Here is a 24,843-nt window from a genome sequence, read left to right on the forward strand (position 1 = left end):
TGATATCTTTTTTTTTACATTTTCAATTGTTTGATTATTATTTTCACTTGAACGGTTGAAAATGATCAATTGAGATGGGAAAATGTACATTTTTCACTTTAGCTACATAATAATTCCACACACTAATAGTTGCCCAATAATTCTGCCGATATAAATATTCACTTAAGAAAGACAAAACCTCACTTTTACTTTCTTAAATAGGTTTCAAATGTATTAAGCTTTTGGATTGTCCAGCGGCATTATAGTTGTTAAGTAATAAAATTAATCAGCAAAGATACAAATTGCTTAATAATTGAGCACACAGAGTATATTTTGGTTGCATCTATGTTTGGACCAGAAAAATACTTTGAAGTCTTTGGTGGCCCTTCTATTTTATATTTCAGTCCCTACCACCTGCTCAGCTTGTACCACCTGTGATAAAGATAATGTTTGTGACAATGAGAGTGGTAAATCTGTAAATTATTTTTTACAGATGAGAAGGTTAGTTATATCGTATACACACATAATCATCAAGGTGTTGTATATCTATAGATATCACAAAAAATGTGGCAATGATAGCAACTGACTACATCAGCGCCATGGAACCATGATGGATGCCAGCTGCCAAAGAGGTCAATTCAAATTGCTTGTACAGTCCTGTCTTTATTCTGATGTTTATTATGTTCCCATGTAGTAGATATCTGATGCTCTAAAACAGTGCAGCCATATGTCAACATCTCCCTGGTGGTTATGAATGTTCTAAACAAGAGCAAGGGTGCACTGAACCTCCCATGTAAACTTTATACAAGAGAGTCAACAGAACTGTAATTATTTATAAAATGATGGCATGAGACATTTCTGGATTTAAAGTCACAATAATGATGTTACCGTCAGTCTACATTTAGAAACCGTTGCTGATTTTCAAAATGTCTTGTCATGCAATACATAGCTGAACGTGGCCTGAAAAATATGACTTTGTATATGTATGAAGTCATCCCAAGACAGATCCATGGCGGGGAAAGGAAATAAGGAGCACAGTTCAATTCAAAGATCAAGTGACTATAATCGTCTCTTGAAGGTACAGTATGTCTGAGTATTTTGAGAAAACAGTATAGCAGAAAATGTCATTCAATAAGGATGTGCATGGTTGACTCTTGTTTAGTTTGAGAAAGCAGCAAAAAAGACCTACCAAAGTATAAAAATGCTATTGTAAGCATGCCAATGAAGCCTGAGCTGATGACTGGCTGCAAAGCTAGCAATACTACTTTGCATGCATAGTCCATAGATAAGTAGCACCTTTGAACATAAAATATATGAAAACGATAATTTGCAATGTAATATTATTTCCTTTATTTCCGTGGATGATTCAGTTTATCTCTATATTTTTTTCTATATTTGTCTTTTCATGTATAAATATGTTAGAATTTTTTTTTGTATCATTATATCCCCAGTCTCTATCTTTATACTGTTTAGTGATAATCATTTTCTATTTTATGATTAAGTTTTGAGACATTTACTTTTTAATTCGTACAGAATACTGATGTGTTCAAGGTCCAGGTCGACTGAAATGTTTCTTTAAGCTTCTTTCTGATATATTTAGCATTTATCTTGTTGTTTTATAAATTATAAATGCAATGATAGTGTTATGGTTAAGTCTCTATATACCATGGGTCTTGCTAGTCATGGTCACTCTACATTAGATTAGAGAAAAGCAGTATTACCTATAGTACTTTACAGGGTAACAGTCTAGGAAGCAATACATGGTGATGGATCATAGGACCATATAATGTTGAAGATAGAAGGGACCTCCAGGGTCATCATGTCCATCCCCCCCGTTCAATATAGGAGTCACTAAGGATGATCCCTCTATGCTGTGACATGCCTTAAGATATTTGTAGACAGCTATTAAGTCTCCTCTTAAGCTGGTTTCACACTTGCGTTTTTTTGCGCTGTTTTTTACATGGGTGCGCATAGGTGCGCATGCACATGCGTTTGTACGCGTTTGTATGCGCATGTGTTTTTTTGTAGTGTGCGCTCGGGCGCACAAAATGCATCCTGTTGCATTTTTTGTGCGTCCGACTTGCCCCCAAAAAACGCATGCATACAGCCAAACTCCCATTATAGTCTATGGGTGCGCATACGTGCGCATAGTAATGTGCACGTATGCGCAAAAAAAGCATGCTTTTTTTTTAAAAAACGCACCAAAACCTACAAAAAAAGCACACAAACGCATGATGCGTTTTTTATGTGCGTTTGCGCTGCGCATGGTGCGCAGCGCAAAAAAATGCTAGTGTGAAACTAGCCTTAGCCTTCTTTTTTGCAAGCTAAACATTCCCAGATAATTTAAACGCTCCTCCTGGGACATACTTTGCACTCCGCTCACCATCCTGGTAGCTCTTCTCTGAACTTGCTCCAGTTTTTCAATGTCTTTTTTAAAATGTGGTGCCCAGAACTGGACACAGTATTCCAGATGAGGTCTGACCAAGGAGAAGTAGAGGGGATAATTACAACACATGATATAGACTGTAGGCTTCTATTAATACATTGTAGAACTGTATTTGCTTTTTTTGCTGCTGCATTACACTGTTGATTAATGTGCAGTTTGTGATCTATTAGTATATCCAAGTCTTCTTCACATGTGCTGTTGATTAGTTTTATTTCTCCTATTCTGCAGATCTAATTTTAAGATATTTCTTGCCTAGATGTAGAATCTTGCATTTCTCCCTGTTAAATACCATTCTATTAGTTGCTGCCCATTGTTCAAACTTATCTATTTTACTTAGTTCCCTTATCTAGATCATTTGGAAAAATGTTGAAAAACACCGGGGCCACTCTTCTAATTGGATGTGCAACCATTTACCACCACTCTTTGAGTACGATCACTGAACCAGTTATGAATCCACCTAACCGTAGCCTTTTTAAACCCATACTTGGTCATTTTTTCAAAAAGGATCGTATGAGATATTTTATCAAATGCTTTGCTGAAGTCAAGATATACTATATCTACCACATTTCTCTGATTCACCCAGTCAGTGATTCCATCATAGAAGGAAATTAGATTAGTCTAACATGACTGATTTGCTACAAACCTATGCTGGCTGTGGTTAATTGCTGTATTCTTATCTAAGTTCTTAAATGTTGTTTAATAATTTATTCAAAGATCTTTCCTGGTATAGAAGTAAGGCTCACTTATCAGCAATTTCCTGGCTCCATCTTATTTAGTTTTTTGAAGATAAGGACAACATTTGCCCTTTTTCCAATCTTCTGGGACTTCTCCTGTTCTCTAGGATTTTCAAAAGATTTTGGCCAGTGGTTCTGCAATTTCCTCTGCTAACTCTTTCAGTACCTTAGGTTGTAATTCAACTGGACCCGGAGATTTGAATTCATTTAAGTTAGCTAAATGTGTCATCACCATCTGACAATGACTGACAATTAGTGATGAGCGAGTATACTCATTATACTCATTACTCGAGATTTACCGAGCATGCTCAGGTGATCTCTGAGTATTTGGATGTGCTCGGAGATTTAGCTTCTGTCGCCGTAGCTGCATGATTTACAGCTGCTAGACAGCCTGAATACATGTGGGGATTTCCTAACAAACAGGCAATCCCCACATGTATTCAGGCTGACTCATCACTCCTGACAATGTAACATAGTAACATAGTTAGCACGATTCACTGGGTAAGTCTCTTTCTTCTTTTAGAGTGCAAGCTCTTCTGATTAACAAGGTCCTCTCTCTTTTTCACTTCTGTAGAGTGTAAGCTCATATGATCAGTGGGGTTCTCTATTCTGTAGAGTGTACTCTCTTCTGATAAGCTGGGTCATTGATCTCGCTTTTGTAGAGTGTAAGCTCTTATCCTCAGAGGGGTACTCTCTCTTGCCTGTAAATTGTAAGCTCTTATGTCAGTGGGGTCCTCTCTTTCACCAGTAAACTTTTATGATCAGTGGGGTATTTTCTCTCCTGTAGAGTGGGCACTATGTAAAAGGGTCACAAATAGCATAACATGACAAAGTAAGCAAGGCCTAAAAAAGACATTTGTCCATCCAGTTCAGCCTATATTGCGTCAGAATAAATCCCCAGATCTACGTCCGTCTAAAGAACCTAATAACTGTAAGATACAATATTGTTACTCTACAGGAAGACATCCAGGCCTCTCTTGAACCCTTTGACGAGTTCGCCATCACCACCTCCTCAGGCAAGGAGTTCCAGATTCTCACTGGCCTAACAGTAAAGAATCCTCTTCTATGTTGGTGGAAAAACCTTCTCTCCTCCAGATGCAGAGAATGCCCCCTTGTGACCATCACCTTCCTTGGTATAAACAGATCCTTGGAGAGATATTTGTATTGCCCCCTTATTTATTTATACATGGTTATGAGATCGCCCCTCAATCGTCTTTTTTTCTAGACTAAATAATCCTAATTTAGCTAATCTTTCTGGGTATTGTAGTTCCTCCATCCCCTTTAATAATTTCGTTGCCCTCCTTTATACTCGCTCTAGTTCCATTATATCCTTCGTGAGCACTGGTGCCCAAAACTCCATGTGCGGTCTAACCATTGATTTGTACAGAGGCAGTATAATGCTCTTATCAAGTGTATCCAGACCTTTTTACTGCACCCCATGACCCTATTTGCCTTGGCACTGGCTGCTTCAGGTAAGTTTATCATTAACTAGGATCCCCAAGTCTTTCTCCATGTCAGATTTACCCAGTGGTTTCCCATTAAGTGTGTAATGGTGATATTGATTCCTTCTTCCCATGTGTATAACCCTACATTTATCATTGTTAAACCGCATCTGCCACCTTTCGGCCCAGGTTTCCAATCTATCCAGATCCATCTGTAGCAGAAAACTATCATCTCTTGAATTGACTGCTTTACATAGTTTTGTATCATCTGCAAATATCTATATTTTACTCTGTAAACCTTCTACCAGATCATTAATAAATATGTTGAAGAGAATAGGTTCCATCACCGACCCCTGCGGTACCCCACTGGTCACAGTGACCAAGTTAAAGAGTATACCATTTATAACCACCCTCTGCTTTCTATCACTAAGGCTAGTTTCACACTAGCGTTCGGCAGGGCTGCGGATGGCAGCCTACTTCCTTCTTTTGTCCTCTGTTAAGCCCCGCCGACTGCCACACCTCTTCCTTCAGCTCCGCCTATGTTTGCATGCGTCCTGCATACCCTATCTTTAACATTGGGTATACAGGCCATGCGGATGTATGCTGACGCATCGGCATGCGTCGTTTTGACGCGTCCAGCGACCGCAACAAAATGCCACTTGTTGGTTTCTATGCAGCTCGGCGGGGCGTCAAAACAGAGAACGAAAGGAGATGAAGGAAGAGGTGCGGCAGTGGGAGGGGCTTAATGGAGGATGAAAGAAGGAAGTAGGCTGCCATCTGCAGCGCTGCAAAGCGCTAGTGTGAAGCCAGCCTAAGCCAGTTACTTACCCATTTACACACAATCTCCCCCAGACCCAGCATTTTCATTTTGTGTACCAATCTCTTGTGTGGCACGGTATCAAACTCTTTGGAAAAATCAAGATATACCACATCCAATGACTCACCTTGGTCCAGTCTATAGCTTGCCTCTTCATGAAAACTGATTAGATCGGTTTGACAGGAGTGATTCCTCATAAACCCATGCTGATATGGAGTTAAACAGTTATTCTCATTGAGATAATCCAGAATAACATCCCTCAGAAACCCTTCAAATATTTTACCAACAATAGAGGTTAGAATTACTGGCCTATAATTTCCAAGTTCACATTTAGAGCCCTTTTTGAATGTTGGTACCACATTTGCTATGCACCAGTCCTGTGGAACACACCCCATTGCTATAGAGTCCCTAAATGCAGCCAGGATCATATTCCTCACCAATCGTTACACCGATGCCTCTACCTTGTGCCAGTCATTACACTGGCTACCCATCCACTCCAGAATTCAGTATAAACTTATTACCCTCACCCACAAAGCCCTCCATGGCTCAGCACCACCCTACATCTCCTCCCTTGTTTCAGTATACCACCCTACCCGCGCCCTCCGTTCTGCTGATGACCTGAGGTTAGTATCCTCAATAGTCAGAACCTCCCACTCCCGTCTCCAAGACTTTACACGTGCCGCGCCAATTCTTTGGAATGCACTTCCCAGGTCAATACGATTAGTCCCCAGTCCCCACAATTTTAAGCGTGTCCTGAAAACGCATTTATTCAGACTGGCCTATCGCCTCAACACATTAACCTAATCTATCCCTGTGTGGCAGAGCCAAAAGTTTTACCATAACCAGGTTCCCCGCATCATGTTCCCACATGCTTTATGCATCCATTAGCCCTCTGTGTCTGTACTGTTACACACTTAACATTATGGCTGGTCCATACAATCAGGGCAACTGTTACCACCCACCTTTCGTGTCTACCTCTTTCCTCATAGACTGTAAGCTTGCGAGCAGGGCCCTCACTCCTCTTGGTATTTGTTATAATCTACTGTATGTGATTATTGTTATGCTGTAATGTCTATTGTCTGTACAAATTCCCCTCTGAAATGTAAAGTGCTGCGGAATATGTCGGCGCTATAAAAATAAAATTTATTATTATTATTATTATTAAATATAAGAAATAATGGTTTGTCTATTACATTACTTAGTTGTCTTAGTACTCGTGGGTGTACATCATCCAGACCCAGAGATTTATCTATTTTAATCTTATTTATCCCGTTTCGCACCTCTTTTTGGGTTAGATTTGTGACCTTTAATATAGGGTTTTCTTTGTCTTTCGGCATTTCAGCAAGCATTTCATTTTCCATCGTGAATACCGTGGAGAAGAAGGTGTTTAATATATTAGCTTTTTCCTTGTCATCTACAATCATTCATTCCTAACAATTTTTTAAGGGGCCTACATTTTCACCATTGATTATTTTACTATTGATATAGTTGAAGAACAGTTTGGGTTTAGTTTTACTCTCCTTAGCAATGTGCTTCTCTTTTTCCTTTTTTTTAATAAATTATTTTTCTCCCTATGTTTTTTCAGAGCTTCTACTGTGCCATCGTGCTTTAGTAGTTTAAATGCTTTCTTTTTACTGTTAATTGCCCCTCTTCTTTGCTTAGCTACATTGGGTTTTTCCTATTTCTTGTCCTTTTACGAGTATTCCCACAAGGTATAAACCGCTTACAGTGCCTATTTAGGATGTTCTTAAACATTTCCCATTTATTTTCTGTATTCTTATTTCTGAGGACATTGTCCCAGTCAACCAGATTAAGGGCATCTCTAAGCTGGTCAAACTTTGCCTTCCTAAAGTTCAGTGTTTTTGTGACTCCCTGACAAGTCCCCCTTATGAAAGAGAAGTAAAACTGTACAATATTGTGGTCGCTATTTCCTAGATTCCCAACGACCTGCAGATTTGTTATTCTTTCAGGTCTGTTAGATAGTATTAGGTCTAAAAGTGCTGCTCCTCTGGTTGGATTCTTCACCAATTGTGAAAGATAATTATTCTTGGCTATTAGCAGAAACCTGTTGCCTTTATGGGTTTCGCAGGTCTCTGTTTCCAAGTTAATAACCGGGTAGTTAAAGTCCCCCATAACAAGGACCTCATTATGGGTTTCAGCTTCATCTATCTGCCTTAGGCCTGTTTCACACATCAGTTTTTCCAGATCAGTCAAAATCCGTCAAAATCCGTTTTTTGACGGATCAGCTATATGGATTTTTTACGGATCCGTCAAAAAACAGATCCGTTCCATCCGCTGGCATCCGTTTTTGCCATCCGTTAGATCCGTTTTCTGATGGATCCGTTTTTCCACACCTTCAAAATGGGATGCTCCCAAATATGATTGGATCCTGGAAACTAGGGAAAACTATATCTATGGTGTTGTAAAACGATATCTTTGAAAGGTTGTAGAGCTAGTGGCAGCGATGGAAGGAGTTATTGCGAGTATTAACAGCTTCTGTGTGGAATTTGATCTTCACTGCAATCGGCTGGCAATTATTGCTCTCCGGAGGGAGAAAAGAAGACTGCAAATCCTGCGTTTGAGAAGGAAGAGACGACGGCAGTGGATTCATCCGATAAATGCACAGAGGTTTACCCTTGGCATGTTTTCTACACTGTATCTTGAACTGAGGGATAACCCGGACAAGTTCTTCAACTATGTGCGCATGAGACAGGACCTGTTCGAGATTTTTGGTGGAATGTGTTGGAGTGCAAATCTGGAGAAGGGATACCTATATGCGCTTTTCTATTTCACCGGCGGAGCGTTTGATGGTGACCCTTCGGTAAGTTATCTATTTTTTAATATGTTTCAGATTCTGCAGACTTTTATTGTTATGTTATGGCTTGTAGTTTGTATTAATTTTACTTTTTTCCCTTTTTTTACCAGATTCCAGGCAACTGGAGAATCCTTCACCTCCCTCCATTACCAGTTCCGGCTTGGGATTCCAACAATATCTGGAATTGTCCAACAGACCTGCCGGGCGTTGTGGGATTGTCTACACAAGGAATACATCCCACAGCCAACACAGGAGAGGTGGCTGGAGATTGCGGACAACTTTGAACAAAACTGCCAGTCTCCAAATTGCATTGGTGCCGTGGATGGGAAGCATATTAGGATTGTGAAACCCATTGGATCTGGATCAGAATTTTTCAACTACAAGAAATTATTTTCAATTGTACTTATGGCCATTGCAGACGCAAAATGCAAATTTATTGCCTGGACATTGGTGCGTATGGTCGTTCAAATGATTCTCAGGTCTTCAAGATGTCAGCAATGGGCCATCGTTTGTATGGAGACAATTTTGATTTCCCACCTACAAGACCACTCCCTGGAACAACAGGCCCACTAATGCCATTTGTGTGTGTTGGTGATGACGCATTTCAGCTGTTCAAACATCTTCTCAAGCCATATGGTAGTCATGGATTGACGCGCGGGAAAAAAATATTTAGCTATCGATTGACCAGAGCGCGAAGAGTGGTGGAGTGCGCTTTTGGGATTTTAACTGCAAAATGGAGAGTGCTGTTGATGGCCATAAAAATGAAAACTGACACTGTGGATGAGGTGGTGAAGGTATATGTCATTCTGCACAACTTTGTACTTTCAAAGGAACCTGTTTCCATGGAAGAAAATGTTTGTGAAACCACCTTGTGGGATTATCAGCAGCCAACTGTTCGGAGTACTGTGTCAGTGTCAAGAATGAGGAACACATTTGCGGATTATTTTCTGTCACCAGAAGGAAGAGTCGACTGGCAAGATGTCAAGGTATAATTTTATTTTTTTTTGCCAAGGTTCCTTTTTTGGATAAGAAAAACTTTAGTAATTTTTCCTTTTTTAGTTTTGATACCTTTACACAGATTGTGGGTAATAACAGTGTTGTGTTTTATTACCTGTACACCACCAGTGTAATTTACCAAGTGTTGTGTTTTTTGTACCTTAACACCACCGGTGTACTTTGAAATGTTACCATGTGTTGTGTATTTTTATCTGTACACCACTGGTGTACTTTCAACCTTTTACCAAGAACCTAAGAAAAAAAGGAAAATACACAATAAAATTCTTTTGAAACAGAAACATGTTTATTTTTCAGTTTTTTTTCAAAATTATAGACTGTTTTATTAATTTTGAGAAAACTTAATTTTTTTTTTGAGAAAACTGTTTTAATTTTTTTTATAAAATTACATATATATTTTTTTCTGAGAAGATTACAGATGCCGATATTGTTGGGTGGAGATATCATCGGAGGGGTTAAAAGGGTTGACCACATCGAGGGGGGGGCAGAGGACTGGGAAGGGAGTTGGTGAGGATCAGAAGTGGAAGGGGGGGTTGAAAACATGAGGTTGGGGACGGGAATTGATGGACAGAGGAGGTTTGTGGGAACATTGAAGGTGTGTGTGTGGGGGTGGGTATGGTGAGGGCATTGGGGTATAATGCAATGGGGAAGGAAGGTACTGGGAAGAATGGAATGGGGAACTAGAGAAAGGAGAGGGAGTGGTAGGAGGATGGATGGTGGTAGAATGATAGATGGTGGTGGAAGGATGGATGGTGGAAGGATGGACGGGGAAGGATGGACAGAGGGAGGATGGACAGAGGGAGGATGTAATGGAATAGGTGCATGGGTAGAATGGGATGCTTCGGAGAGTACAGCCACTAGTGCATTGTGACAGGCTTGCATCACATGCATCTGCTGGTGAGTACTTAAACCTTCCATTTGCCGGACAACTGACTGAAAAAAAATATGTCTCGGTGTCTGGTTTGACTCTGCATTCATCTGTTCCATGTAGCTTCTGAGTTCCACCATACTTTGATTTATCATGTTCAACCCAGAAGCTAACTGTTGTCCATAAATGTGGAAACCATTCTGGACGGATGAGTTCAGACTCAAACAGTCAGACAAGGTCATCCTTTCCTGACATCTCAGACGCTGCCGGCCAGAACCAAAAGTTGGTCGAGATGTTGCGGCAGCGTCAGAGGGGTGGGGTAAAGGGTACTGTAAGTGGTCACCAGCAGCTTCATGTGATGAAGTCTGCCCTGCTGCTCCAGTGCTGGTGGAGGGGATAGAGGGATGAGACAAGAGGGAAGGTAGAGAGGGGTCGGATACCTCAATGTGGTCACCGGTGGCGGTCTCCGAAGGGATCCCTCCAGAGGGAGGCAACTCAGAAGCATGCTCCCGAGTGCTGCAGACGGTGCTAAAAAAAGAGAAAAAAATATATACAGTTGTGGCCAAAAGTATTGACACCCCTGCAATTCTGTCAGATAATACTCAGTTTCTTCCTGAAAATGATTGCAAACACATTCTTTGGTATTATTATCTTCATTTAATGTGTCTTAAATGAAAAAACACAAAAAGATTTGTCCTAAAGCCAAATTGGATATAATTCCACACCAAACATAAAAAAGAGGGTGGACAAAAGTATTGGCACTGTTCAAAGAATCATGTGATGCTTCTCTAATTTGTGTAATTAACAGCACCTGTAACTTACCTGTGGCACCTAACAGGTGTTGGCAATAACTAAATCACACTTGCAGCAAGTTGACATGGATTAAAGTTGACTCAACCTCTGTCCTGTGTCCTTGTGTGTACCACATTGAGCATGGAGAAAAGAAAGAAGACCAAAGAACTGTCTGAGGACTTGAGAAACCAAATTGTGAGGAAGCATGAGCAATCTCAAGGCTACAAGTCCATCTCCAAAGACCTGAATGTTCCTGTGCCTACCGTGCGCAATGTCATCAAGAAGTTTAAAGCCCATGGCACTGTGGCTAACCTCCCTAGATGTGGACGGAAAAGAAAAATTGACAAGAGATTTCAATGCAAGATTGTGCGGATGTTGGATAAAGAACCTCGACTAACATCCAAACAAGTTCAAGCTGCCCTGCAGTCCGAGGGTACAACAGTGTCATCCCATACTATCCATCGGCATCTGAATGAAAAGGGACTGTATGGTAGGAGACCCAGGAAGACCCCACTTCTTACCCCGAGACATAAAAAAGCCAGGCTGGAGTTTGCCAAAACTTACCTGAAAAAGTCTAAATCATTTTGGAAGAATGTTCTCTGGTCAGATGAGACAAAAGTAGAGCTTTTTGGGCAAAGGCATCAACATAGAGTTTACAGGAGGAAAAAAGTGGTATTCAAAGAAAAGAACACGGTCCCTACAGTCAAACATGGTGGAGGTTCCCTGATGTTTTGGGGTTGCTTTGCTGCCCCTGGCACTGGACTGCTTGACCATGTGCATGGTATTATGAAGTCTGAAGACTACCAACAAATTTTGCAGCATAATGTAGGGCCCAGTGTGAGAAAGCTGGGTCTCCCTCAGAGGTCATGGGTCTTCCAGCAGGACAATTTCCCAAAACACACTTCAAAAAGCACTAGAAAATGGTTTGAGAGAAAGCAATGGAGACTTCTAAGGTGGCCAGCAATGAGTCCAGACCTGAATCCCATAGAACACCTGTGGAGAGATCTAAAAATGGCAGTTTGGAGAAGGCACACTTCAAATATCAAGGACCTGGAGCAGTTTGCCAAAGAAGAATGGTCTAAAATTCCAGCAGAGCATTGTAAGAAACTCATTGATGGTTACCGGAAACGGTTGGTCGCAGTTATTTTGGCTAAAGGTTGTGCAACCAAGTATTACTCTGAGGGTGCCAATACTTTTGTCTGGCCCATTTTTGGAGTTTTGTGTGAAATGATCAATGTTTTCTTTTTGCTTCATTCTCTTTTGTGTTTTTTCATTTAAGACAAATTAAATGAAGATAATAATACCAAAGAATTTGTGTTTGCAATCATTTTCAGGAAGAAACTGAGTATTATCTGACAGAATTGCAGGGGTGTCAATACTTTTGGCCACAACTGTATTAATATATTTATATTTCATTTAACATTGCTAAAAAAAAATTGGTTAAACATGTAAACATTTACACTACAGAAATGGTGTGTGGAATATTTACCTTCTGCTCACCATCGTTGACCGGAGGAACGACAGGGCTCTGTAATGTTTATACGGGGTGCTCCTGCGTCCTCCCGATCCACTCGGGGCCTGCATCACCTTGTTGAAGTCCCTCTTGAAGCGATCCCTGAGTGACCGCCACCGTATGATAACCCTGTCCCCTGTGAAGGAAAAAAAAAAAAAAGTGGTTAGTATTCAACACTTCACATGCTGTAATATAAGTTACTGAAATTGCAATACTTACGCACAAAATCCCTGGCCCTCGCATCGAGCTCCTCCCAGTTCTCTACAACCTCCGAACACACCTCATCCCATAGCCGTCGGGTGGTTGGTCGGCATGTAAACGGTTTGCCATGTTCCACAGTAACTCCCGTGGTTGCACAACCTCAATGAGGAGGTCAACATCAATCAGAAGAGCCTCTTCCACTTGTCTGTGGGGAGCATGCTGTGAAACCTGTGAAGAAAAAAAAAAAATAAACAAACAAAAAATGATTACATTCAAACACATGAGGTTCATTAATCAATCACCCAAATAAAGGTTTACTTACCGCTCGCCGACCACCAGATGCAGCACCTCGACGATGCTGGGATGTCCTGGGAGTCGCTCTAGTGCGGGCACCGGATTCTGAAGACTGTAAAAAAAAAATTTTAGGGTTGTATGGATGCGTAGTTATTGTGTGTGCTGTGGTGAATGTTTGTGTTGGGTGTAGCATTATGTATGTATGTATGAGTTTTTGTATCTGCTAAACTTACACTCTGCGCGCCCCCTCCTTGCATTTCTCCACCCTGCATGTCTCCTCCTGGAAGCTCCTCAGATTCAGCTTCCTGTGAAAACATAATACATGCATATAGGGTTAAAAAAACATTTTTTTTTACCTCAGTTCGCTGATGATGTGAGGGGGAACTCTCAGAAGACATTGCTGCCGCCTGGTTTGCGGGTCTCTGCTGCGGCCTGGCTGGCGGTGCTTCCTGATCAGATCTGCAAGTATAAAGACACTTGTAAAGCTACTATACAAAGGATCAGAAAAAGCTTTCAGGCCAATATACTTACAGGGAAAATAGAACTGGTTGCTGGTTGCCTATCTGCTGCGGTCTGGCTGCTCTCTGCTGCGGCCTGGCTGGCGGTGCATCCTGATCAGATCTGCAAGTGTAAAGACACTTGTAAAGCTTCTATACAAAGGATCAGAAAAAGCTTTCAGGCCAATATACTTACAGGGAAAATAGAACTGGTTGCCTATCTGCTGCAGTCTGGCTGGTGGCTCTCTGCTGCGCCCTAGTGGGTACTTCCTGAACGGATCTGCAAGTATAAAGAGAATTTTAATAACAGAAAAATAAAAATCTTCATTGGTCAAAGGATCAACTTTATTCTCATTTGCACAAGGAAAGGCTAGAAGCAATGGGATGAAACTGAATGGGAGGAGACACAGATTAGATATTAGAAAAAACTTTTTGACAGAGTGATCAATGAGTGGAACAAGCTGCCACGAGAAGTGGTGAGTTCTCCTTCAATGGATGTCTTCAAACAGAGGCTGGACAGACATCTGACTGGGATGATTTAGCGAATCCTGCTTTGAGCAGGGGGTTGGACCAGATGGCCCAGGAGGTCCCTTCCAACTCTACGATTCTATGATTCTATGGTATTAATGTGTGTAATTCCCTGAAACTCTCACTGAGAGTATACCCAAGTGTTTGAATGTGTGTAAATTCCCTAACACTCTCACTGAGAGTGTAACCACACTGTGATTGCATGTGTGTAATTCCCTGAAGCTCTCACTGAGAGTATACTCAAGTGTTTGCATGTGTAAATTCCAATCTCTCACCTGAGAGTATAACCACACTTGTTTACCAAAAACCAACACTTAATGTACCCTTTTTGCACGTATACCCATACTTAATTTTACCTGGTTTTAAAATAATACTATGGACAGTTTTTATTCATTTTTTTTTCACAAGTAGGAGCTACTCTGCTCTTTATTTTAAATATCACAATAAATAAAAAATAAAAAAATCCAGAAAACATACTACAGTTACACCACATACAACACCACAATTACACCACATAAAATACACAACACAATCACAGCACAATTGCAAGTATGGAAATAAAATTACAGTACTATGAAAATAAAATTCAGTACACATGCAACAGAAAAACAATTAAAGTATGAAAAAAAGGCATAATAGAAATACACACACACAGACATGCAACACTGGAAGGCCACAAACATACATGCAGGAAGGCAGACCACACACACACAAACACGCAGGCCACACACACACACAGGCCACACACACACAGGCAGACAAGCCACAGACACACAGACATGCCCCACACAAATAGTTTAATACTCACACAATTGCAGGATTTGGTGGCTTTGGTAGCAGGTCTCTCTGTCCTGGCTCGGTGCTTGGAAGCTGGGCAGGTGATGTCAGGCCTCTTGCTCCAGGAGTCTTGCAGCTGGGGGTCTTGCTGCTGGGCAGGTTATGGCAGGTTTTATAGCTGGCTATCAGGCTCTGTCTCTCCTCAGCTGGGGGTCTTGCGGCTGGTGCCGGATGTCTGGGCCCAATGATTAATTAGCCCCCCTTATATAGTTTTTGGACTGTCTGGAAAAGTATCTTTTTTTCTGAGCATACTCAGTGCGATTTAGCGGATTCCGCCGGCGGATTCCGCAAAATAGCGGTTCCCGGTGGATCCACCGCCCATAGGCGCCCATTCTACCGCATGGCGGACAACGGCGGATCCTCCGTCTCCCACCATTTTGACGGTGCCAAAAACGTTGCAAAGTCCGTTCACCTCAGACAGAATCTGCCAGGAATCTGGCGGATCCGCGGAATAGCGGACGTAACGGACGACCATCCGCCAAAATCCACCACTAATGTATCTCCATGGGGAAAATGGCAAATCCGCCACAAGAAAAGCGGATCCGCCATTTTCAAATTTTTGGCGGATTTTGACTGATGGTGAAAAACTGATCTGTGAAACAGGCCTTAGTAGAAGACTTTCCATGATTTCTGTTACATTTGGGGGTTTGTAACAGACCCCAATGAAAATTTTGTTACTATTTTTCCCTGTTATATTTTTCTGTTTTGTATAAATATGACTTGGGACTATCAAGTCATGCTTTGGTGATCCTAGATAACCAATATTAACTATCTCAAACTTTCACATAATAACCCATACATTTTTTACACTGTTTGTGTTCTGTATATGTAAGAGTACGAGCAGGGACATGGGATGCAGTGACGAGACGCAGGCAGAGCAAGGGTTAACAGGTTTATTTACAGGGGAATACTCCACGCAGGGAGGTAAATAGTTAAACAGTCAGAAGATAAAGGGTTAGTCAGGGGAGACAAATGGTACATTAAAGGCAAAGGATATAGCAACGATTCAGATGATGGCAGTTCGTTAGCATAGATGTAAGGCAGCCCTTATATTGCAGCTCTTGCTGCGAACCCAATTGCGCCGCAACGGCTGGCGCGGTGTCCTCTCTAGTGGAGTCAGGTAGACGATATTACCCCGTCTTCTGGTAACAGTGGTTGGTCTCCAGTAACTTCCACTGCCCCTTGTCCATATACTGCTGTGGCTATTGACCCCTTCATGACCTAGCCTATTTTGACCTTAATGACATGGCTATTTTTTCCAATTCTGACCCCTGTCCCTTTATGAGGTAATAACTCAGGAACGATTCAACAGACCCTAGCGATTCTGAGATTGTTTTTTCGTGACATATTGGGCTTCATGTTAGTGGTAAATTTAGGTCAATAATTTTTGCGTTTATTTGTGAAAAAATCAGAAATTTGGCAAAAATTTCGCAATTTTCAAATTTTGAATTTTTATTAAATAACATTTTCCACATGTCTACTTTACATCAGCACAATTTTGGAACCAAAATTTATTTTTGTTAGGAAGTTATAAGGTTTAAAAGTTGACCAGCGATTTCTCAGTTTTACAACAAAATTTACAAAACCGGTTTTTTTAGGGACTACCTCACATTTGAAGTCAGTTTGAGGGGTCTATATGGCTGAAAATACCCAAAAATGACACCATTCTAAAAACTGCACCCCTCAAGCTGATCAAAACCGCATTCAAGAAGTATATTAACCCTTTAGGTGTTTCACAGCAGCAGAAGTAACATGGAAGGAAAAAATGAACATTTAACTCTTTAGTCACAAAAATGATCTTTTAGCAACATTTTTTTTATTTTCCAAAGGGTAAAAGGAGAAAGTGGACCCCAAAAGTTGTTGTCCAATTTGTCCTGAGTATGCTGAAACCCCATATTTGGGGGGAAAACCGCTGTTTGGGCGCACAGCAGGGCTCAAAAGGGAAGGAGCGCCATTTGACTTTTTGAATGGAAAATTAGCTCCAATCGTTAGCTGACACCATGTCGCTTATGGAGAGATTTTTTTCCTCAAAAAATAATTTTGTAGCCCGCAATTTTTTATGTTCACAAGGGTAACAGGATAAATTGGACCCCAAAAGTTGTTGTCCAGTTTGTCCTGAATACACTTGTGTCCCATATGTGGGGAGGGAACCACTGTTTGGGCACACGTCGGGGCTTGGAAGGGAAGTAGTGACATTTTGAAATGCAGACTTTTATGGAATGGTCTAAGGGCGTCATGTTATGTTTGCAGAGCCCCTGATGTGCCTAAACAGTAGAAACCCCCCACAAGTGACCCAATTTTGGAAACTAGACCCCCAAGGAACTTATCAAGATGTATGGTGAGCATTTTGAACCCCCAAGTGCTTCACAGAAGTTTATAAAGCAGAGCCGTGAAAATAAAAAATCATTTTTTTACAAAAATACTTTTTTAGCCCCCAATTTTTTATTTTCCCAAGGGTAACAGGAGAATTTAGACCCCAAAGTTGTTGTGCAATTTTTCCTGAGTACGCTGATGCCCCATATGTTGGGGTAAACCACTCTTTGGGCACACGTCGGGGGTCGGAAGGGAGGGACCACCGTTTGAAGGCAAAATTGGCTGGAATCAATGGTGGCACCACGTCCTGTTTGGAGAGCCCCTGATATGTCTAAACAGTGGACACCCCTCAATTCTAACTCCAACCCTAACCCCAACACACCCCTAACCACAACCCTAACCCCAACACACTCGTAACCCTAATCGAAACCCTAACATAACCCTAACCACAAGCCTAACCCTAATCCCAACCCTAACCCCAGCACACCCCTAACCCTAATCTTAACCCTAATCCCAACCCTAACCCTAATTCCAACCCTAACCCTAGTTTCAACCCTAACCCTAATTTCAACCCTAACCCTATTTCCAACCCCAACCCTAACCCTAATTCCAACCCTAACCCTAATTCTAACCCTAACCTTAACCCTAACCCTAATGGAAAAATAAAAATTAATATATTTTCTTTATTTCATTATTTTTCCCTACCTATGGGGGTGATAAAGGGAGGGTTTATTTACTGTTTTTTTATTTTGATCACTGTGATAGGGTCTATCACAGTGATCAAAATGTAGCTGGAATGAATTAATCTGCCGGCACCCGGTTACCACTATTGGTTTGTAGATCTTTCACGCTTCTATATACTAGCAGTATATTGCGGTACAAACCTCATGACCTTGCCTCTTTTCCTCACAGGCTTTTTTTGCCCACATATAAAGTTCTCAGTACAGTACAGGGGTATGTGCATCTTCTACTACTTGTTACCTGACCTTTAGTATTGTTCTCCTCCACAATATATATAATATGCCCTCTGGCTATTTGGTGTTTGATGTTACTTGGCATGTATTATTTGTGAACTATACATTCTGCGCCCAGCTTATCTTTTGTACATGATATGTACAGTTGTGGCCAAAAGTATTGACACCCCTGCAATTCTGTTAGATAATACTCAGTTTCTTCCTGAAAATGATTGCAAACATAAATTCTTTGGTATTATTATCTTCATTTAATTTGTCTTAAATGAAAAAACACAAAAAGAATTGTCCTAAAGCCAAATTGGATATAATTCCACATCAAACATAAAAAAGAGGGTGGACAAAAGTATTAGCACTGTTCGAAAAATCATGTGATGCTTCTCTAATTTGTGTAACTAACAGCACCTGTAACTTACCTGTGGCAACTAACAGGTGTTGGCAATAACTAAATCACACTTGCAGCCAGTTGACATGGATTAAAGTTGACTCAACCTCTGTCCTGTGTCCTTGTGTGTACCACATTGAGCATGGAGAAAAGAAAGAAGACCTAAGAACTGTCTGAGGACTTGAGAAACCAAAATGTGAGGAAGCATGAGCAATCTCAAGGCTACAAGTCCATCTCCAAAGACCTGAATGTTACTGTGTCTACCGTGCGCAGTGTCATCAAGAAGTTTAAAGCCCATGGCACTGTGGCTAACCTCACTAGATGTGGACGGAAAAGAAAAATTGACAAGAGATTTCAACGCAAGATTGTGCGGATGTTGGATAAAGAACCTCGACTAACATCCAAACAAGTTCAAGCTGCCCTGCAGTCCGAGGGTACAACAGTGTCAACCCGTACTATCCATCGGCATCTGAATGAAAAGGGACTGTATGGTAGGAGACCCAGGAAGACCCAACTTCATAACCCGAGACATAAAAAAGCCAGGCTGGAGTTTGCCAAAACTTACCTGAAAAAGCCTAAAACATTTTGGAAGAATGTTCTCTGGTCAGATGAGACAAAAGTAGAGCTTTTTGGGCAAAGGCATCAACATAGAGTTTACAGGAGAGAAAAAGAGGCATTCAAAGAAAAGAACACGGTCCCTACAGTCAAACATGGCGGAGGTTCCCTGATGTTTTGGGGTTGCTTTGCTGCCTTTGGCACTGGACTGCTTGACCATGTGCATGGCATTATGAAGTCTGAAGACTATCAACAAATTTTGCAGCATAATGTAGGGCCCAGTGTGAGAAAGCTGGGTCTCCCTCAGAGGTCATGGGTCTTCCAGCAGGACAATGACCCAAAACACACTTCAAAAAGCACTAGAAAATGGTTTGAAAGAAAGCACTGGAGACTTCTAAGGTGGCCAGCAATGAGTCCAGACCTGAATCCCATAGAACACCTGTGGAGAGATCTAAAAATGGCAGTTTGGAGAAGGCACCCTTCAAATATCAGGGACCTGGAGCAGTTTGCCAAAGAAGAATGGTCTAAAATTTCAGCAGAGCATTGTAAGAAACTCATTGATGGTTACCGGAAGCGGTTGGTCACAGTTATTTTGGCTAAAGGTTGTGCAACCAAGTATTAGGCTGAGGGTGCCAATACTTTTGTCTGGCCCATTTTTGGAGTTTTGTGTGAAATGATCAATGTTTTGCTTTTTGCTTCATTCTCTTTTGAGTTTTTTCATTTAAGACAAAGTAAATGAAGATAATACCAAAGAATTTGTGTTTACAATCATTTTCAGGAAGAAACTGAGTATTATCTGACAGAATTGCAGGGGTGTCAATACTTTTGGCCACAACTGTATATACTTTATTTATTTTTACAAAATTGTAATTATTTTATTTTCAGTACATTGATGAAGGTCATATAGACCGAAACGTCACTGACTGTATGTACTGCATTCTATTAGAACACCATTTTTGCATTGGAATCCACATGTGTGTGCCAAGTTTATATTCACAAGTTCACGGATTGGGACCCTACTTGTGCACCACCTTTATTGAGTTGTGCCAAAAGTGTTTATAACTATCAATATCCCTTACGCTGAGCACACTCTTCTGGGCAATGTCATCACTCTCTTTTTCATATAATGCAGAAGAAACATCAAGCATCATAGCACAATCCACCTTACCAAGTGATTTCCTTAGAGTCCCTCCAAAAGAGACCAGGGGACTTGATTGGGAGAGGGAATTAAGACGCTGCACTAACTAAGAACTACATTGCGTCACCCTCACAGAATATTTAAAAGTTCAGAGAATACCTAGGGGCCTGCGTGTACCCTTGCGTCTAACTCTGTTCAGTGACATGATTTCTGCTTACGTTTTGAACAAATTACTAATAAATGTTCTTTTGACCTTATAACCCTCACGTTAGAGCATCTGCACGGGGAATCGCGAAGTGTAAGGAAGAAATTACCATCATTGAGAACCAGCTGGCGTCCTCCACTACCACCGAGGAATTCAACAACCTAAAGACCAGGATTAACAACGTAATAAGTCAACACCGACGGGACACTGAAACAAGGAAAAGGAACAAATTCGCAAGGGACACTAAAGACTACGAACAGAACAGGGTATACAAATGGCGAGAATCCTACAACTCCAGGAACTTCTCCACACGACCAAATTACAGATCTTCTACAGACATCTCAACCTCAGGATCAGACTACAAAAGACAACCCCCGAGCAACCATTTTTTAGGCCAGAGATGCAGATCTTCAAGAAGAAGAGGACCCGCCGGGGAAAGAGACACTCGCAGAAACATGGACTTCCATCGCATAACCCGCTCACAGGTAACAACCCCCTTGTGATTAATAGAACACCAAGTTCTACAAAGAGGTCTATCCTTTTGCCCGAGCTATAAATACAACACATTTGGTCTAGACATGGACCTACAAAGATTTTATAGGTCCCTCAGATTAAAAGTGCATTTCTCCAACAAAATTGATTGTAAGAATGATATTGCTCCACCACCATCTTCTGTCAGATCTTCTGATAGCCTATAGGCCTTAGAAATAAAAGTTAAGACCACCTGCAGGATCCCATGCCCTAGAAACTTTCATCTCATTTGTTGATAATACATTCCAGACTCTGAGAAATGATATCAATAAAGGAAGGGTACACTTTCCCTACAACCTATCTCCGCTTGATCAACAAGCTTTGAACAACTTACAAAATGATAAAAATATAATTATCAAATCAGCGGATAAGGGTGGAGCGATTGTGATCCTGGACAAATCAACATACCTAAATGAGATCTATCGCCAATTGGGCAATACACTGATTTACCAACCACTCCAAGGTGATCCAACTCAGGAGGTCAAACAACTAATTCATGAAACATTGACCAAGTATGAACATTGTGGGGTCATTGACACCAAAACGTCTGAATACCTAACCAAACAGTTCCCCATAACACCTGTTTTTTATGTACTCCCTAAAGTACATAAAAGCCTAGATAACCCTCCTGGCAGACCTATCGTAGCCTCCACCGAATCTGTCTTCTCACCTATCTCCAAATATTTAGAAAAAATACTAACACCTCTCATCAAGCATACATCATCTGTTTTATTGGATACTGGGGCCTTTCTAGATATCATACATAATTTTGGCAATATTCCAACAGATGCCATCCTCATGACGTTCGACGTCAAGGATTTATACACCTCAATACCCCACCAGGAAGGCAAAAGTTCAGTACGCAGATTGTTAGAACTATCTGACTACAATCCAGAACAGGTCAACCTCTGTTGTGACTTGTTCTCGATTATCTTAACGAAATATTTCTTTTTGTTTGAGGACAAGTACTACCTACAAATCAAAGGGACCGCTATGGGTTCAAACGCTGCACCTCCATATGCGAATTGCTATGTAGCCCATTTTGAAGAAAGTCTAATTTATCTTGATGACCTCTTCCGCACACATGTCCTCCTGTGGAAGAGGTACATCGACGATATCTTTTGTATCTGGGGGGGACCACCAGATGCATTGGACACGTTCTTCTCCTTTCTGAAATCCTCCTGGCCCAGCCTAGATTTCACCATGACATCTGACACATGACAGATTAATTTTCTAGATACCCTAGTCATCAAAGATGATGAAGGCTATCACACCACAGATATCTACACAAAACAACAGACCACAACAGCCTGCTACATTACGAGAGCTTTCACCCCACAAGGATGAAAAACTCTATACCGAAATCTCAAATGAAAAGAGTTGAAAGAATAGTCTCAGACATAGAGATCCAGGGCAAACGCATGGAAGAAATGCATTCTAAATTTATGGAGAGGGGCTACCCTCCCAATATACTGAACTCATTTGATTTAACCGCCACGTCAAAACCTAAAATTAAAAACCGCATTCCTTTTGTTCATGATTATCATCCTCTGGCATATCGATTACACACTACCATACGCCGATATTGGCATATTCTGCAGACAGCCTATCCTAACATTGACGAATTTAAGGAACCGTTCCTCCTTTGTTTCAGGAGAATACGAAACATAAGAAATTTATTGGTGAGAGCAGACGTGGGTTCCTCCCGTCCATCCATACCACAACGTTTCCTTATGAACCCAAAATACGGCACCTTCCCCTGCCTGCAGTGCGTACAGTGCAATAATGTCCAAAAGGGCAATTCTTTCTGCCATCCTTACACAGGGAAGAAGTATAATATCAAAGAATATTATACTTGCAATACAGCCTTCGTTATATAGTTGATCAAATGCCCCTGTGGGTTACTTTACGTGGGAGAAACCACACAACCCATACGTGACCGGATTTCGAAGCACAAATCTACCATCAGGTGTAAAAACCTATTGCTTCCAATCCCTTTTCATTTTATCAACGCAGGACATATTATTGCCCAACTAAAATTCCAAGTCATAGAGCAGGTCCATCTTCCACGCAAGGGAGGTAACCGTATTCACCTCCTCAAAAAGAGAGAGGTATATTGGATACATGAGCTCAATACTCTGGCACCTAAGGGGTTAAATAAGGATTATGATATTCAATCATTTATGATGTTTTAAGTTGTGCCTTACCCCTTTAGGTCGAGCTCTACTACGTTATGATTTATTTATATATGGTATTAATCTTATGCATTCTCTATTGCAGAATTCACAAATATGAATTCAGTGAGATTTCTACCACTCGAGCACAAGATGTCACTACTTCCTTGTATGGCACCAACTGACTACCTTATTAGCACCCGTGATCTTTCTCCACCATTACCAAATAGACTGCATGTTCAGAGGCATAGTTTATACACACCCCTCACAGTATCTCTCTATTGAGATGCGTGGCGCAGGCCGCTCCCCCTCCCACAATGCTCTCCGGCTGGTGGAATGCAAGATGGCGGCGGTGAAACGCACGCAGGATCATTTCCGGCTCCACACTTCCGCCCGGCCGCCATGTTCTTCTTACATAAATACACCGCCGGCCACGCTAAGCCCAGCACCTGGGACAAGCGGAGGAAGCCGTGTCATTGCTGGCATACGCACTGCGCACCATAGACCGGTAAGTTCCTATGGACATTCCTTAACACATCCAGCCTAAAATGGGGCATATAGATCTAACGGCAGCACTATTTCTTATTTTAGAAAAATGGCCACAAGCAGTCTGCCTTACCACTATTGGTATGTAGATCTTTCATGCTTCAATATACCAGCACTATATAGCGGTACAAACCTCATGACCTTGCCTCTTTTCGTCACAGGCTTTATTGCCCACATATAAAGTTCTCAGTACAGTACAGGGGTATGTGCATCTTATACTACTTGTTTCCTGATCTTTAGTATTGTTCTCCTCAGCAATATATATAATATGCCCTCTGGCTATTTGGTGTTTGATGTTACTTGGCATGCTTTATCTGTGAACTATACATTCTGCACCTAGCTTATCTTTTGTACATGAACATGATATGTATATACTTTATTTATTTTTACAAAATTGTAATTATTTTATTTTCAGTACATTGATGAAGGTCATGTAGACCGAAACGTCACTGTGTGTACTGTATTCTATTAAAAAACCATTTTTGCATTGGAATCCACATGTGTGTGCCAACTTTATATTCACAAGGGTGCAAGTGTCAGTCCTGTGTGGTTTCTCTTAGGCAGCGCGTGTGCGGTACTCACGGTCATGTCGTGTACGGCACATGGTACTCTCTGGCTGTCACTGGATACACACACCGCATGTCCCGCTCTCCCTGGTCCTCGCTGTTGGCAGCGGGGACGCTGGTCTGCCTGGCACGGTTACTCCCGGCCAGAGCACTCCTCTCTTGGTCTGCTGTGACACCTGGCTCAGCTCCACTCTGGGTGCATGGCTCTGCACGGCTCTCACTGCTGGCAAGGCTTTGCTCCACTGACACGGCTCTCCCTACTGACACAGCTCTGTTCTGCTGTCACGGCTCTGCTCTGCAGGCGACGGGGGTTCCATCTATATGGCCCGCCACCACACCGGGACACTCTGATGGGGGAAGCAGAGCACGCTGCTCACCGCTCAGCGCTCTGCACTGTTCTGTGCCAGCGCCAGACTCACTCTTTTGGAACCCTTTCTCCTTTTATCTGCCGACTGCTGCGCGCCCTTTTCTGGCTCTCCCCGCTCCTTCTTGTCAGCAGGAAACTCTGTCTCTCTCAGGCTTCTCTCATGCAGCAGAGGGAGGTCCGCCCCACTCAGGCTTCCTCTGGGGAACAGAGGATGCAGCCCTTCTAGCTCTGGACCGGCATGCAGGTACCGGAGGTCCGATCTATCTTCTTACATATACACCTGGAGTTTAAAGGGGTTGTCGGTTTTTATTAAAA

The 24,843-nt window shown here is 41.7% G+C and overlaps 1 long non-coding RNA gene across 1 annotated transcript; it reads left to right on the top strand.

Annotated features, from left to right (window-relative positions):
• Nucleotides 1-905: 905 nt before the first annotated feature.
• Nucleotides 906-23,894, top strand: LOC141052503 (uncharacterized). The gene is made up of 3 exons (XR_012220825.1): nucleotides 906-1,057; nucleotides 20,412-20,829; nucleotides 23,156-23,894. It is a non-coding gene; the product is annotated as an uncharacterized lncRNA (long non-coding RNA).
• The last annotated feature ends 949 nt before the right edge of the window (nucleotides 23,895-24,843 follow it).

This window comes from Dendrobates tinctorius, unplaced genomic scaffold (assembly GCF_039654945.1).
Source record: "Dendrobates tinctorius isolate UK_male_01 unplaced genomic scaffold, ASM3965494v1 ptg000161l, whole genome shotgun sequence".
Lineage (NCBI taxonomy): Eukaryota > Metazoa > Chordata > Amphibia > Anura > Dendrobatidae > Dendrobates > Dendrobates tinctorius.